Consider the following 18,155-nt stretch of genomic DNA (forward strand, 5'->3'; position numbering starts at 1 on the left):
CAGTGTGTGTGTATGAGAATGCTGTGTGTGTATGAGTGCAGTGTGTGTGTATGAATGCAGTGTGTGTGCATGAATGCAGTGTGTGTATGAATGATGTGTGTATGAGTGCAGTGTGTGTGTATGAGAATGCTGTGTGTATGAGTGCAGTGTGTGTGTGTGTGTGTGAATGCAGTGTGTGTATGAGTCCAGTGTGTGTGTGTATGAGTGCAGTGTGTGTGTATGAGTGCAGTGTGTGTGTATGAGTGCAGTGTGTGTGTATGAGTGCAGTGTGTGTGTATGAGTGCAGTGTATGAGTGCAGTGTGTGTGTATGAGAATGCTGTGTGTATGAGAATGCTGTGTGTGTATGAGTGCAGTGTGTGTGTGTATGAATGCAGTGTGTGTGTATGAATGCTGTGTGTGTATGAATGTTGTGTGTATGAGTGCAGTGTGTGTGTATGAGAATGCTGTGTGTGTATGAGTGCAGTGTGTGTGTATGAATGCAGTGTGTGTGCATGAATGCAGTGTGTGTGTATGAATGATGTGTGTATGAGTGCAGTGTGTGTGTATGAGAATGCTGTGTGTATGAGTGCAGTGTGTGTGTGTGTGTGAATGCAGTGTGTGTATGAGTCCAGTGTGTGTGTGTATGAGTGCAGTGTGTGTGTATGAGTGCAGTGTGTGTGTGTATGAGTGCAGTGTGTGTGTATGAGTGCAGTGTATGAGTGCAGTGTGTGTGTATGAGAATGCTGTGTGTATGAGAATGCTGTGTGTATGAGAATGCTGTGTGTGTGTATGAATGCAGTGTGTGTGCATGAATGCAGTGTGTGTGTGTATGAGTGCAGTGTGTGTGTGTGAATGCAGTGTGTGTATGTGTGTGTGTAATGCAGAGCCTTGGTGGGGGGTGGGCATTTTTATTTTTTAATTATTATTTTAATATTTTTTTTGTTTCATTACATTTTTTTTATTATTATTATTTTATTTTATTATTATTATTTATTTAATTATTATTATTATTTTATTATTATTATTATTATTATTATTAATATATATATGCATTTTTTCGTCCCCCCTCCCTGCTTGCTAGCTGGCCAGGGAGGGGGGCTCTCCTTCCCTGGTGGTCCAGTGGATGGGCACTGTGTAGGAGGGGGCTGTGGGGGCTGCAGAGAGATGTTACTTACCTTTCCTGCAGCTCCTGTCAGCTCTCTCCTCCTCCGCCGGTCCGTTCAGCACCTCGGTCAGCTCCCAGTGTAAATCTCGCGAGAGCCGCGGCTCTCGCGAGATTTACACTGTGAGCTGACAGAAGAGCTGAACGGACCGGCGGAGGAGGAGAGAGCTGACAGGAGCTGCAGGAAAGGTAAGTAACATCTCTCTGCAGCCCCCACAGCCCCCATTGTCTGTATTATGGCAATGCAAATTGCCATAATACAGACTCTGACTCGAGTATAAGCCGAGTTGGGGTTTTTCAGCACAAAAAATGTGCTGAAAAACTCGGCTTATACTCGAGTATATACGGTATTTTGTTTGCATTGTTTTAATATTTTAGCTTATTTTTTGTAAAGTACTAAATAATATAAGGGCATTAACAAAACTAGAAAAAGATCAGTATCAGCATTTTATCTACCAGTCTTACTTAAGATTTTAGGCACACATTTCTACATATGTTCTGGGCTTTAGTGCAAGAGGATCTGATCTGTGAGATTATAGTGAATTTAACTTGTCTTGGGGGTCGTACCCCAACTTACAAGAATGGCGAATCTCACAAATAGAGGTTCTAAACAGACGTGCATGAGAGTGGCTGGACTTAACCTATATAAAGATAAAGACAGAGGCAGGAATAGTCAAGGTCAGGGATGCAAAAAGTATGGATAAACACAATAACAAGCCAAGTCAGGATACCAGAAATACTCAAGGTCAGCAACAAGCTGGGTTAGGATACCAGAAATACTCAAGGTCAGAAACAAGCCTGGTCAGGATACCAGAAATACTCAAGGTCAGAAACAAGCCGGGTCAGGATACCAGAAATACTCAAGGTCAGAAACAAGCCGGGTCAGGATACCAGAAATACTCAAGGTCAGAAACAAGCCGGGTCAGGATACCAGAAATACTCAAGGTCAGAAACAAGCCGGGTCAGGATACCAGAAATACTCAAGGTCAGAAACAAGCCGGGTCAGGGTACCAGAAATACTCAAGGTAAGATGCATGATTCTCTCCCAGCATTAACGGGGGTTTCCCTGGTTACTCCTTGGACTGTGTCTCTGGCATGTTTTAATCCAAGAGCATTGCTGTAGCTGTATGAATTGAGACTGATGTAGAATTATTAAAAACCTTTATTGATCATGTATTGAATTTTTGTACTAACTCCATTTTAACTACATTACATGACAGAATTTCCTAACAGCATTTAGAATAATGAATAGAGACTGTATTTTCTAGAAGGACATGACTAACACCGGAATTATCAAGTTCCTGTAACATGAAACAAAGTATACTATAGCTAAGCCATGAGAAACTGCTTGTATGAAATGTTCTTTCATAAAAAAGACCCTGAACCTGACCACGAGTCTGACATCACTAACTACCCAAAATGACGCCCAAGCCCCCCTTCCCACCGAGTAAGCCTCGTGCTGGGTAAGATGGCGCTTGAGCCATCTGTCCACACCCATGTCCAGAATAACGCCACCTCCCGGTGGGAGGACACCTAGCTAACCACTTAGTTCTTGAGCCAATTAATAATATTGATGGGTGGACATTGACATAACCACTTAACACCTAATCCAATTAATGATGTTTATTTGTTGTTATCTTGATATTCAATGATGATGTAATTTTGCTCTTATAAGGGTCTGCGAGCCCGCTTTTAATCAGATGCCATTAAATTTTCTCATTAAAGTGCTTTTAACCTGAACTCCGTGTGTCAGTGTGAACTTACTTCTGCGTATACGGAATTTAATCATCTCAGATTTGGACAGGAACAGATAGACATTTAAACATATTTGTTTATTTCTAAATTAATCTACATCAATTTGGCGCCCGACGTGGGGCACCGGGCTATGGCCTCTGGCCGGTAAGCCGTCCTAAGGAAGACGCTGTTGGAAGGAGGAATCCGGGGGGAAGGAAAGGAGACTGATCACCTCTGAATACACGGTAGAGACTACTGCAGAGCCTAGCCGGTATGTTCCAGCCCCTTTGATTGACCTGTCCAAGTGTCTGTGACTGCTACCGGGAGGACATCAAAGACAGGTAATATCTTGCCCGGTGCCTTATTGTTGTTACCCACTTGTTTACCTGCATTTAGTCTATCTGTTGCCTGGGTGTGTTTGTATTGGCCTGTCTTTAGCTTAAGTGCCCGGGTAGAGTGTTTATCTGTGTACCCCCTTTTGGGATAAGGGGGGGGGGGTGGACCTGTGGTAGTTTGCCTGGGGGTCCTCTGTTTGTCTGTTTACCCCCTTTTTGGGATAAATGGGGGTGGACCTGTGGGTGTGTGCCTGGGGTCCTCTGTTGCCTGTTTACTCCTTTTAGGAGCCACGTGGCTGTGGCTGTAGGGAAAAAGGGGGGTGGACCTGTGGAAGTTTTCCTGGGGGTCTTCTTTGCCTGTTTACCTCTTTTAGGTGCTGGGTAGCTGCAGCAGTAAGGAAAAAGAGGTGGGGGGATCTGTGGAGGGGTGTAGACTCACTGTTTCCTGGGGATTCCCCCTGGTGTCACTTTGATAGCCTAGCTAGCCTCATTGTGCACATAGCTCTGCTTGCAGAGAGGTGGTACCCTCCAGCTTCGAGCGCTGAGGCTGGTGGCATTCCAATTTTATTTGTGGTGCGTGGATTCGGGCAGGCATTGCTGTCTCCATCACCACGGGGTAGTGAGACTTACGGGTGGGTCCGTAGGGGCGCTACGAGGGTGAGGATAGTGGTGGCCACACTTAGTGGACTGCTGTAACGAGGGAGGCATATGGATTTCGGGCCGGTGTTAGCTGTTATCCTTGGCCGCTGGTAGTGAGACTTGAGGAAGTCATTCTCCGAGCGGGGACACTACGAGGTTGAGGGAGGTGACTTTGGTCACATGAGTAAAGGAAAGGGATTACTGTTGAATTTATTTGAACTGTGATGCATGCACTGTATTTCAATTGAATTGTTGTTTTAATTGGGAGTCATTCAAACTCCTGTGTCTGTCTTTACTTTCACTTTACTTTTACTTTTTTTTACTCTACTTCCTGTGTTATTTACACTTTCCACTCCTATTTCTCTTGTGAGAGAAGTGATTGGTCACACACTTCTCACCTCGCTCCAATCCGTGGCTACCTTGGGTAGGCGGAATTAGTGACTAGTCTACGTTTTGGGAAGACGCACTTGGGGGGACCCACCCTTCCAAGTGGCAGTCGAGCATTGTAGACACTCTGTTTCATCTTCCTTCCCCTATATCTGGGACGCCTCTTATAGGGGGTATGGGACAGGGATTGGGAAAGCCCGGTAAGGGCTGGCTAGCGTGTGATCTAGTTGAAGATAGAGAGGGTGAAGAGATGGTTAAGGGAGTTGAAAAGATTGCTAAAGTGTGTAAAATTGCTGTGCCTTCATGTGGTAGATTGCAGCCAGAAAGCTGGCGTAGATTACTGACAGAGAAGAAAGGCAAGCTTACAGATAATGGTTTATTACGTACTGCAGAAGCGTGGTATAGAGTAGCAAAGGCTATTCAGCAGGAAGGTTGGGTTGAGGAAGAAATAGATCACAAAGGTGTAAAATTGTATGTATATCATAATAATTATGTTGCTGGGGCATTCCCTCAGCCAGCGCCCGAAAATGTCGCCCAGGGGATGTCCATCCCCAAGGTTCAGTCAGCAATAAGTGACAGCCAGCTGACCATGTTCCCCACTCCCAATCCTCCCATCACCCATCCCGTCATTTCCCCTGTTTGTCCGGTCCTGAATTCTGTTGGATCTTTATTTTCCCCCTCATCATCCCTAACATTCCCATCATCCTCATCCATCCCTGCACTATCTTCTCTGCCTAATCCAAACATTTCATCCGCCATTCCTTCTCTACGCTCTCTCTCCGTTAATAATCCTACCCTCCCACTTGCATCCACCCAGTTCACTAACCCCTCCTCACCCGCTACTGTCAATCCCACTACACCCACTCCGGCCCCTCCTACTACACCCGCCTCTGTTAATCTCTCTCCGTCCTCTCTCCTTCCCACTCCTCCCACAGCCCAAGTTCCCACCCCCTCAGCTTCATCTCCGTACCCCGGATATCCCACCTCCTCTCCTAATCCCTGCCCAGCTATCCCGCCCTCCCCAGGTTCCACCTCAACCCCTGCCCAGATGGCCTGGCCATACCCCTTCCCTTACCACATGGCCCTGCCCTATCCAAACCAAGCCTACTTCCTTTCCCAAGCCACTCCCCTGACCCCGTCCACGCCCAATCCGGTACAGTCTAGCCCGGATGTGCCCACATCCAATATGGCCGCCACTACCTCCCTTAACCCTAACGCAGCTTCCTTTCACGCCTCCAATATGGCGGCCCCCAGTTACCCAGCGCCCCTAATGCCGGTACTTCCCGGTGACTACTCACCCCAAGCTCATAATCCACTGGCCACCCCAGCATCCGGGATTCCCTCATTTCCCCCGGTTCTGACACCTCAAGCGGCCCCGTTACTCAGAGGGGTCCAGGTCACAGACGAAGATGAGTATGAGGAGGGATCCCAGGGCTCACAGGATGCCACGGGGCCTCCGCCTCACCGTTCCCTCGATGATCCTTTCGGACATACGGGCCGGGGGGATCAGGTCCCTCCTAAATATGTAGCTTTTAATCCTACTAAGGCTAGTGCTCTGATGAAATCACTCCCTGAACAAGAAAAGCAACCTATGCCCTTTTACCGAGGGATAGTTCAGATTCAAAAGACTTATTCCGCAGCATGGCGTGATTTACTGAGCATTTGTGCTATTAAAGCCGGAGATGCATTCTGGCCCAGCATAGCCCGCCACCTCAGCACAGATTTGCTTATAAGTGACATTGATTACCCCTTCGGAGTAACATTCTGCAACCAACTAAAGGAATGGGCTAAGGACAAACTTGCTGATCAGGCTGCTGGCCTTACTGATATTGTACAGGAAAAGGGAGAATCAGTGGAAAAGTTTCATGCAAGACTGTTTCAACTGTTTACAGATTTGGGATTTGATCTGACAGACAAGATCCATTCTCAAATGCTGTCTGGTGCATTTGTCCAAGGTGTTAAAGACTCCATACGCAAGGGAATCATTGCTGCACGCCCTGAATATAAGGTAGTCCCTCTGGATACCTTACTCCTAGTTGCTAGGGGTCTGGAATCTGCCCAAACTCCTAGAAGGCCCAATTCAGCTCCTCTCATGGTGTCCCGCCCTGGACCTGCCCAAAAGGCACCAAACCCGAGGATGGATATTGCTTTAATTGCAAAGCTAAAGGACACTTCAAAAATGATTGCCCAGAACCCAAGAAAGTGTTCAAACCTGCTCCTGGCCCCAAGGCCTCAAAGACAGTTCCAATTGTAGAGGAACCAGATGATTAGGAAATTGGCAAGCCTGTGTCATTAACCCCTTTCATGGCAGTGTCTACAGGGGATAAGGGGGGGCCACTTGCCACTGTGACTCTACCCGTTGAAGGACAACCTACTGCATTTCTTGTTGACACAGGTGCAGCCCGAAGTGTTCTACGAGAACAGGATCTGCCAGACCCATCATTTCTGTCAAATATTGATGTCTCTTGCGTAGGAGTGGATGGCCTACCTAGACACAGTCCTTTAACAACATTACGAGTTGGCAACTACCCTAGCTTGCTTGCTCGTTTTGTAGTATCCTCCACATGCCCCATTAACCTGTTAGGCGCTGATGTCCTCTCACGCCTGCAGGCATCTATCATCCTCACTCCAGATGGACAAGTGGAGTTATCTACCCCTCTGTCTGTGTCAGACACCTCAGCCTTGTGCTCCCTGCCTTTGATGCTCCATTTAGAAGAACCCCATGGGGAAGCAAAGGAACTGAGGTCCAATTTCCCTGATTCACTAAAGGCACAAGTACCTGCTAAACTGTGGTCCTCAGGCCCAGAGGACATAGGTCACCTAAAAGTTCCACCTGTGGTGGTAAAACTCATTCCAGGAGCAAAGCTACCAAGGAAACCACAATACCCTTTAAAACCAGCTCAAGCTGCAGCTATCTCAATTCAAATCAAAGCACTCTTGGAGAAGGGTGCTCTCGTGAAATGTGAATCAAAATGCAACACACCATTGTTTCCTGTGAAGAAGAAGACTCCAAAAGGTGAACCAGAGAAGTACAGAATGGTTCAGGATCTCCGTGCAGTGAATGAAGCAACAGTCCTGGACACCCCTATTGTGCCAAACCCACACACTCTGCTCTCTGGGGTCCCACCTTCTGCAAAATACTTCACAGTCATTGATCTGGCCAATGCCTTCTTCAGTGTACCCCTGGATCCAATTTGTCAATACCTGTTCACCTTCACACATGAAATGCAACAGTATACATGGACTGTCATGCCCCAAGGGGCACAAAACTCTCCAAGTCAATTTGCAAAGGCCATGTGCTCTATCCTTGATCCATGGCAATCAGACCATCCAGAAGTTGTCCTACTCCAGTACGTGGATGATTTGCTGCTCTGTGGAGATGACATACCCACAACAGAAGAATGTTCAATTAATCTCCTTTGCTACTTAGCAGACCAAGGATGCAAAGCTTCACTTCTCAAGCTTCAATTCTGTCAACCTACTGTAATCTTCCTTGGACATTTTCTATCTCAAGGTACCAGACACCTCACTCGTGACCGAGTTAGAGCAGTACTGGATATTCCTCCTCCAAGGACTTCAAAATCTCTACATGCCTTCCTAGGCCTCATTTCCTACTGCCGAGCATGGATCCCAGAAGCCTCTCTGCTCATGTAACCACTCTATGATGCACTGAAGTCAGACCCATTCTGCCTGACCAATGAAGCACAAGACAACTTCTGCACACTAAAACGTGCCATTGCATCTGCTCCTGCTCTAGGCCTACCAGACTATACCAAACCCTTCAAGTTGTTTGTCTCTGAAAGACAAGGCCACGCTACAGGAGTCCTTACTCAAACAAATGACTTAAGAGGCCGTCAAAGGCCTATTGGATTTTTCTCCTGCCAGCTGGATATTGGGGCCAGAGGAACCCCGTCTTGCCTTCGGGCCGTTTTTGCAGCAAGAGAACTAATTGAAAGAACTGCGGACCTGGTCCTTGGCCACCCTCTAGTTGTCTTGGCCCCTCATGACATTTCTGCCATCATTAACCAAGTACAACTCAAGCATGTGTCTCCTGCAAGACACCTACGCCTTCAATGTCACCTCCTATTACCTGACAACATCACCATACAAAGATGTCAAGTTCTCAATCCGTCCACTCTCCTCCCACTACCTGAGGGGGGTATCTACTATGGGTTTATCATGGATGAAACCTACATCTACCTTCTTGCTGGTACCAACAAGAGAATGCATCCTGATTTATCCTTTCATGATGAACAAACACCTCTCTGCGAGGGAGCAGGATATGCCTTCTGTACCATGTGGTACAAGCCAAACATCACTCCTGAACCTTGCTACGAAGATGAGCTCTATCATCTGGTGGAGGTGAAACTCACTGCACAAGACTTTTACTGTGACTCTGAAGGCAACAGCATGGCCTTGATTCAACTACCTTCAGAACTCAAATACTTGTACCGTCATTGGGATACTGCCATTCCACATGTCCCTGTCACCAAGTTGAAAACAAAATCATGGAATGATCTTGGGCCCATGGCAAAATTATGGGCCACCATGGATGAATCACAGCTACAGGAAAATGGCATTGTCAAATACCCAACAACTGACCATCTTGAAGCATGGCCACGCCACTTCCTGGAAAATGAATTTCAAGATCTGGTCATAGTGAATAATTATGACCCAGAGACACCTCATGACTGTTTTGAACAGATGAAAATGGAGACAATACATCTACCAACTGTACATGAGAATCCATTAGCAGATCCTGATTTCACTCTGTTTGTGGACGGTTCAAGGTATGCTGATAAAGAAGGAAAATACCACACAGGATATGCCGTAACCACAACAGATGAAGTTATCAAATCATCATCTTTACCACCAGCAATGTCTGCACAAGAAGCTGAATTGCAAGCCCTGACTTCAGCATGCAAGATCTCCGAAGGAAAACGTGCCAACATCTACACAGATTCAAGATACGCTCTGGGTGTGGCACATGACTTCGGACTAATTTGGAAAACAAGAGGATTTCTTACCACTGCCGGTACACCAGTCAAACACAGCTCTGCAATCAAGGAACTAATGGATGCCCTCCTACTCCCTGAAGAAGTGGCCATCTTGAAAGTGAAGGCACATGGGAAGTTGGATACAGATGAAGCAAAGGGCAACCACTTAGCTGATCAGGCTGCTAAGCAAGCGGCAAGGAAATTGCAGGAAGTGGATGAAGAAGTGTCCGGACACGAAGAAATTCCTATTTTTACCTTGCAGACTCTTCCTACTGACCTACGAATCTTATGGGAACAGCAAGCTACAACTGCCCCCGAAGAAATACAGAAATGGAAGAAGAAAGGAGCAGTCCTAAAGGATGGAGTATACTACAACAACTTTAGATTCTGCCTTCCTAAGAATTTATATCCAGCAGTTGTCCAATGGGCACATGGACCTGCACATCTGTCAAAAGACTTAATGGCCGCCCTCATACAAAAGTATTATGAAGCACCTGGAATCACAACATTGATCAACAGCTTCTGTAGGGCCTGTGTCATTTGCGCAAAATGCAACCCAGGAAAACCAATCAAAGTGCCTTTGAAACACCTGGCTAAGCCTATGTACCCATTCCAGAGAATTCAGATTGACCACATACAAATGCCCAAGAGTGGGCCTCATGAATATGCACTAGTAATAGTGGACATGTTTTCAGGCTGGCCTGAAGCCTACCCAGTAACCAATATTACTGCAAAAACAACAGCAAGACGTCTACTTACAGATATGGTATGTAGATTTGAACTTCCAGAAGTTATTGAAAGTGACCAGGGCCCAGCCTTTACAGCAACAGTGACTAAAGAAATTTGGACTGCTCTAGGAGTGACCCTAGCCTTTCACACCCCTTACCACCCACAAAGTAGTGGCAAAGTGGAACGCATGAATGGCACCCTAAAAGCCAGAATGTTAAAAATGTCACAAGAAACAAAGATGCCCTGGCCAGAAAGCCTGTCAATAGCTTTATTCAGCGTTAGGAACACACCTAGAGGGAAGCACTCACTATCCCCATATGAGATTCTATTTGGGACTGCACCCAGACTAGGTTGTTATTACCCACAGTTGCAGCTTCAAACTGATGTTTTAGTAGACTATGTAACTGAACTTGAACAAAATACATGCCCAAGTTTTCTCTTCAATTCCAGATCCCGATTTTGATACGGGTACCCACAACCTGCTTCCCGGAGATTGGGTTCTGGTCAAGAAATTTGTGCGGAAACACACTCTGGAACCAAGATTTGACGGACCATTCCAAGTTCTCCTGATCACTTCAACCTCCGTCAAGTTGGCCGGCAGGCCACATTGGATCCACGCTTCCCATTGCAAGAAGACTCCTGCCCCAGAGGAAGCAGATACCGCACAACCATGTGCCTCTGGTACATCATCTCCTTAATCAGCTTAATTAAGGCCCAACAAGTAGCCATTACTAAAGATGCCAGTGGGTATACCTTCTGGTACAATTCTTCATGTACCCGTGTGGCTACATACACTTTTGATTACTGTGACATTGTAGACTGCCCATTCCCTACGTCACAAATTCAAAATATCTATAGAGATATCCCTCATGTAAAGGACCCCTATGTTTGTGTAGTTGACAAACAATGGGGGCACAACTGTAACCATTGGGGGGCAGCGGGATGGAATGCCGGGCCTGCCTGGGGTTACAAACCAAAAAGTGCCTTATCTAAAGTAGATGATCACGGTAGATCCCTTCTCCAAAGAATGACTCTAAGAAAACCTGGAGGAGGTATACCCATGAAATTAATCCTAAATATTGAGCATCCCAGTCCAACAGATGCAGATCAGTATGTAATGGGAATGTATTGGAAGAAAGGTTCCTATAACAAATTAGGGCACTTCTACCTAAAAGATATGTGCCACTCCCCAGAGTGGCAAGGGGCCACCCACATGGTCTCAAATCCATTAAAACCACACATCCAGTCCTTTAAAGACATGATGTCCATTGCTAACCCCACCTTTGAAGATACCATGGCCGCTGAGACAGGTTTTAATGATGTTAATTTATGGTTAGAATGGATGAAATATAATGCCAACAAACATAACAGAACTGTATGCTATGTGTGTGGTGGTGCCCGACCTCACCTCGGCACCGTACCTTTAACCTTGCCAGTAGATATAGAAGAATGTGTTTTGAGTCTTTTTGCCTACCACTACAATTTCAATAGGTCCCTCAGCAAGGCATGGACAGTAGAATACCCTCTCCTAACCAAGGATGTCAAACCCCCAGATGGTGTTACAGTTTATAAAGGTAACTACACCTGTTATGCTAATTATGATGGAATTGATAAATTCTTGGGTAACTTCTCCAAAGGGTATTGTGCCACCTACAGAACTGTCCCTATGTACCTGTTACAATTCCATACTAGGTCATTGGGGGATATTTACTGGTTGTGTGGGGATTTACAGTTAAGATCCAGGATGGACAAGGAATGGTGGGGGGAGTGTACTCTGGCTAAAGCCATCATGCCTATACATATTATCTCTGACACACACCCTGACATACATGAGTCCATACACACACCAGCCAAGGTTAAGCGTGAAGCCCCAGTAAAAGGAAGTTTTGACCCTCACATTTACATTGATGCCATTGGGGTGCCTAGGGGGGTGCCTAATGAATTTAAAGCAAGAGATGAAGTTGCTGCGGGGTTTGAATCACTTTTTACCATAGTTACTGCAAACAAGAATTTAAACTGGATAAATTACATTTATTACAACCAACAACGCTTTGTTAACTACACCAGGGATGCCCTCCAGGGTTTAGCCGAACAGCTGCAGGCTACATCTCAAATGTCCTTCCAGAATAGAATGGCCTTAGACATGATTCTAGCTGAAAAAGGGGGTGTATGTAAAATATTGCCCGACACCATGACCTGTTGTACTTACATTCCAGAAAACACAGGTCCTAATGGTAAAGTCACCTTGGCCATAGAGAAATTAAATGAGCTCTCTGAAGAGTTAAAAAGGAATTCTGGGATAAAAGATCCCTGGGAAAGATGGTTTGGTTGGATGACAGGATGGCAAAAAGCTTTAATGCATATTGGTATGGCAATACTAATTTCTCTTTTTATCTTTGCTCTTCTCGTTTGTTGTGTCCTCCCTTGTCTGAGAAAATTCCTCCTGAAGACTGTAGACCAAGCGGCACCCACTTTTGCACATCTGACAGTTGATGATCAAGATTTCCAAGATCTCAACTCACCCAGTATACCGCTGCAAACTATCCCTTTTACTGATAAAGTGCAAGAGTTCTAGGTAGGGAACCAGCTTAGGGACAGCGTCCGTCTCTATGGAACTGACTGCCGTGCGGAGAAGTGGTGGACTAGCCACCATGGGCCACCAGCGGAGTGAAGAGATTTCCTGCCCGTATTGACGGATGTGCTGCAGCCTGTTAGGGACAGGAAGGGACAGAATTGCACTTTGCAATAACACCTAGCTAGCGGCCACTGGGTTTCTGTGCCTTTGGGCTAACACGTCTTCTGGTATTAACAAATAAAGTTTATCTTTTTTAGAATCTAACATTTCATAGGGGGGACTGATGTAGAATTATTAAAAACCTTTATTGATCATGTATTGAATTTTTGTACTAACTCCATTTTAACTACATTACATGACAGAATTTCCTAACAGCATTTAGAATAATGAATAGAGACTGTATTTTCTAGAAGGACATGACTAACACCGGAATTATCAAGTTCCTGTAACATGAAACAAAGTATACTATAGCTAAGCCATGAGAAACCGCTTGTATGAAATGTTCTTTCATAAAAAAGACCCTGAACCTGACCACGAGTCTGACATCACTAACTACCCAAAATGACGCCCAAGCCCCCCTTCCCACCGAGTAAGACTCATGCTGGGTAAGATGGCGCTTGAGCCATCTGTCCACACCCGTGTCCAGAATAACGCCACCTCCCGGTGGGAGGACACCTAGCTAACCACTTAGTTCTTGAGCCAATTAATAATATTGATGGGTGGACATTGACATAACCACTTAACACCTAATCCAATTAATGATGTTTATTTGTTGTTATCTTGATATTCAATGATGATGTAATTTTGCTCTTATAAGGGTCTGCGAGCCCGCTTTTAATCAGATGCCATTACATTTTCTCGAAGTGCTTTTAACCTGAACTCCGTGTGTCAGTGTGAACTTACTTCTGCGTATACGCAATTTAATCATCTCAGATTTGGACAAGAACAGATAGACATTTAAACATATTTGTTTATTTCTAAATTAATCTACATCAAGACCACCACAGAGATTCCTTCTCCTTGTTGTGCCTGTAGTCAGGATTCTGCCTGTAGCAAAGCAAATACCCTGACTGGGTATCTCAGCTGGAATATCCCTTTAGATGGATAGAAGCGCAGCTTGGTGATATAGCCCTTATTCCCCCACACATTAGAAAACACTTGATGTTGGGACAATAACAAACTTTATTGAGACAAGGCAATCTTTTTCACACAGACGCCTGGCAGTGGGTTTCCATTGTGAACACAGATAGTCCCTCCCTGGCGTCTCTGTGCCTGGGAGATATTTGAGTCAACTCTCACTAACCTAATTTTCTCCCGGATTCAGAGAGGGGGCAGCAAAATGGATCTTTGCCTAGGGCGGCAGAAATCCTTGCACCGACCGTGACTCTGATACATGCACACATATACATAATTTGATAACACATGCCTTTGAAAACATATCTCTGCGTTTGTGAGCATATGAGTGTAGGCAACGGATTGTGGAGACTTGACAAATGAGGTTCCAGACAATGTTGTCATCCTTTATGGTTATGGTTCCTAATAATGTCTGCACGTGTTGAAGAGCCTTAAGTGCTTGGGATGTCTAATTGAGATTGCATGTGGGTATTAGGGTGATTGTATGTGTATGATGGTCAATGGTTGCGGAGGAGGCAACTGTGACAGGGTAAGTGTGACATGGTAAGTCGCAGGTGACTTTGACATGGTGAGTGTGACAAGGTGAATGAGTGGCTGTAATAGTGTGAATGAGGATGATTGACAGTGTGAGTAAGAATAGTTGAGGGAGAAAAAGATAGGATGACAGGGTGAAAAATATATGATGACTCGGGGTGACTGTAACAGGGTGTGAGTGACAAGGTGAGTAGGTGGTGAATGTGACAGGGTAAGTTTGACTGAGTGAATGGAGGGCGACTGTGACAGGGTGAGTGTGGAAAAGTGACTATGTGTGTGGGTTGACTGTGATAAGATGAATTCAGGGGGACCAATGAGGTTAGGTGATTATGTATGGAGGCTAAGTGTGTGGCGAGGACGTGTGTTTATATCCAGTCTCCCCGAACACTGTAATACATGTTAGCAGTGGAGGGCCGGGCAGGGAGATTAATAGACCTCCCCTCCTGTCTGGCCCTCCCTAGTTCTGGCTATCAAATCTGGAGGGCATGGAAGGGAGGCTTAAACCTGCACTTCCAAGCCTTCAAATTACGAAACTATTGAGCTTTGGGTAACAAAGGAGGGGTGACCAAATGTAGGCAATCTAACAACGTCATCTAGTTATAGTGAGCACAATGCTTCTTTATAATATATGTTTTTTACTGTTCTCCTTTTTTGCTTCTATTGGTTGCTTCTTTTCACTTGATCTGTGAACCAAATGGTAGGAAAATGCTAGACTTGGGCATTTGTTCGGATGGATTTTCAGACACATATCATCATTTTCGTTCATATACCGAAATTAGGACTGGGGAGCCAAATGAACGAACAAACGAATGGATGCTAAACTAAATTCTTCCATGATCTATTAATTTATTCATTCATGCGCAAGTTGCGTTCCGCCTTTTGTATTACACTGTCTGTAATTCAAAAAACCAAATGGACTAATGGCTCATTCTTTCAGTATGCTTTGTTCTTTCTGCTCACTCCCATCATATCTGATGGGAGTGAGCCGAACTAATGAATGTGCACTGAATGAATGAGCCACTCGTTCAGCCTATTGAATTACAGACAGACAGACAGTGTAGTGTCTGTTACTGTTTGTATTAAAAACTGCCGAACGAGTCATCCAAATGCACGAATGGCTCTAATGTTTGGTGCTCATTCAATAGTTCTACTCACTCTCATATACAGTATATCACAAAAGTGAGTACACCCCTCACATTTTTTAAAATATTTTATTATATATTTTCATGTGCCAACACTGAACAAATTACACTCTGCTACAATGTAAAGTAGTAAGAGTACAGCCTGTATAAAAGTGTAAATTTGCTGTTCCCTCAAAATAACTCAACACACAGCCATTAATGTCTAAACCGTTGGCAAGAAAAATTGAGTAAACCCCTAAGTGGAAATGTCCAAATTGGGCCCAATTATCCATTTTCCCTCCATGGTGTCATTTAACTCGTTAGTGTTACAAGGTCTCAGGTGTGAATGGGGAGCAGGTGTGTTAAATTTGGTGCTATCGCTCTCACACTCTCTCACACTGGTCACTGAAAGTTCAACATGGCACCTCATGGCAAAGAACTCTATGAGGATCTGAACAAAAAGAATTGTAGCTCTACATAAAGATGGCCTAGGCTATAAGACGATTGCCAAGACCCTGAAACTGAGCTGCAGCATGGTGGGCAAGACCATACAGTTTCACAGGACAGGTTCCACTCAGAACAGGTCTCTCCATAGTCAACCAAAGAAGTTGAATGCACGTGCTGGGAAATAGACGTATGAGTGCTGCCAGCATTGCTGCAGAGGTTGAAGGGGTGGGGAGTCAGCCTGTCAATGCTCAGACCATAAGCCGCACACTGCATCAAATTGGTCTACATGGCTGTCGTCCCAGTAGGAAGCCTCTTCTAAAGATGATGCACAAGAAAGCCCGCAAACAGTTTGCTGAAGACAAGCAGACTAAGGACATGGATTACTGGAACCATGTCCTATGGTCTAATGAGACCTAGATAAACTTATTTGGTTCAGATGGTGTAAAGCGTGTGTGGTGGCAACCAGGTGAGGAGTACAAAGACAAGTGTGTCTTGCCTACAGTCAAGCATGGTGGTGGGAGTGTCGTGGTCTTGGCCTGCATGAGTGCTGCCGGCACTGGGGAGCTACAATTCATTGAGGGAACCATGAATGCCAACATGTACTGTGACATACTGAAGTATAGCATTAACCATTCCCTTCGGAGACTGGGCCGCAGAGCAGTATTCCAACATGATAATGACCACAAACACACCTCCACAACAACCACTGCCTTGCTAAAGAAGCTGAAGGTTAAGGTGATGGTCTGGCCAAGCATGCATCCAGACCTAATTGAGCATCTGTAGGGCATCCTCAAATGGAAGGTGGGGGAGCGCAAGGTCTCTAACATCCACCAGCTCCGTGATGTCGTCATGGAGGAGTGGAAGAGGACTCCAGTGGCAACCTGTGAAGCTCTGGTGAACTCCATGCCCATGAGGGTTACGGCAGTGCTGGAAAATAATGGTGGCCACACAAAATATTGACACTTTGGACCCAATTTGAACAAATTTACACTGTTATACAGGCTGTACACTTACTACTTTACATTGTAGCAGTGTAATTTCTTCAGTGTTGTCACATGAAAAGATATAAAATATTTAACAAAATGTGAGGTATGATGGAAGTGAGCCAAACAACCATTCGCACACTGAACAAACGAGCCATTTGTGCATTGGGATGAAGCTTCAGCCTTTTTAAATACATTGCTTTAGCCCAGGGACATGGGATGGTTAGTGAGCTGAATAAACAAATGAGTCAAAACTAATTTTACTGGGAGGAATCGATTTTCCTGAACCGATTTAAATTTTTTTGCTATACACAACTCCAGTGCGTTATAAATTTTTATATATAGGATCACATGGTTTTGCAGAACAAACTTCAGTTTACTCCTGTGCACATGGCAACACATGTAGAGGACGGCTTAAGGTAAGATTATCTACCTACCCAGCCCTTACACCCCAAGCGAGGATAATAAATATTCAAAGAAGCCCGAGGGGGATAGAGATGTTTTAAGTCGAGGTAACAAGGTGAGTCAAAAGTGAGGAACCATCCACATATCCACATATCCACTGCATAGAATATTAATGTTAGATCTTGATGAGAGATATATGTACATTGGATTTGCAGGTATATGAATATTTATTGTGTTATATTTGAGCATAAAAGGAAATATGTTATGCATTTGTGATTACAGTTATTTGGGTGGCTTCTGACATTTAATTCACCCTGTATCTTAGCTACGTGCTAGCTCATGGTCCTGCTCGTTAACAAATGTTTGAAGGTTCCGCTGGAAGAATTTAGAATTACCATGCACTCGTATAGTCATTGCTCGCTATTATACCGGCACATAGAGTCATAAAATCACCAGCTGAAGGCCAATATGGATTACTGCCAGATTTTACAGCACACGCTAAATCGTATAGCACAAGTACTAAAAATGTACATTAGTGCATATAAAAATATAAGATTTTAAGGGATCAATAGCAAATATCCAGATTTTGTATGTTAGGGAAGATTCATCAGGCATTCATTTTATGAATAATTTTTGATGTGTTAAAATTAGATATTTTTGCTTTCTCTTTCCTTATATTCTGACCAGCGTAGGCAAAACTCTTAACTGCGTATAAAAAAAAAAGAAAGAAAGAAAACGTGTTTTTAATCCTGCATCTACCCAGCATTTGATTACAAACCCACTCACTGTGACTCAGTCCCTGTGCTCATTTCACATAATGTTTAGTTAAGTGTAACGGCAGAGATTAGAACAAATTGTTCTCTGTGACTAACAACCTGTCCACCCTAAAATGACAATGAGTAAACTTTGTGGGTGTTCGCTCTTTTTTTTCTTATTATTTTTCTTTTTAAGTACATTTTCGTGGAATTGTCTAAATTTAGGTTCTAGTTTTCA

The sequence above is a fragment of the Pelobates fuscus genome, chromosome 2, assembly GCF_036172605.1.
Source record: "Pelobates fuscus isolate aPelFus1 chromosome 2, aPelFus1.pri, whole genome shotgun sequence".
Classification (NCBI taxonomy): Eukaryota; Metazoa; Chordata; class Amphibia; order Anura; family Pelobatidae; genus Pelobates; species Pelobates fuscus.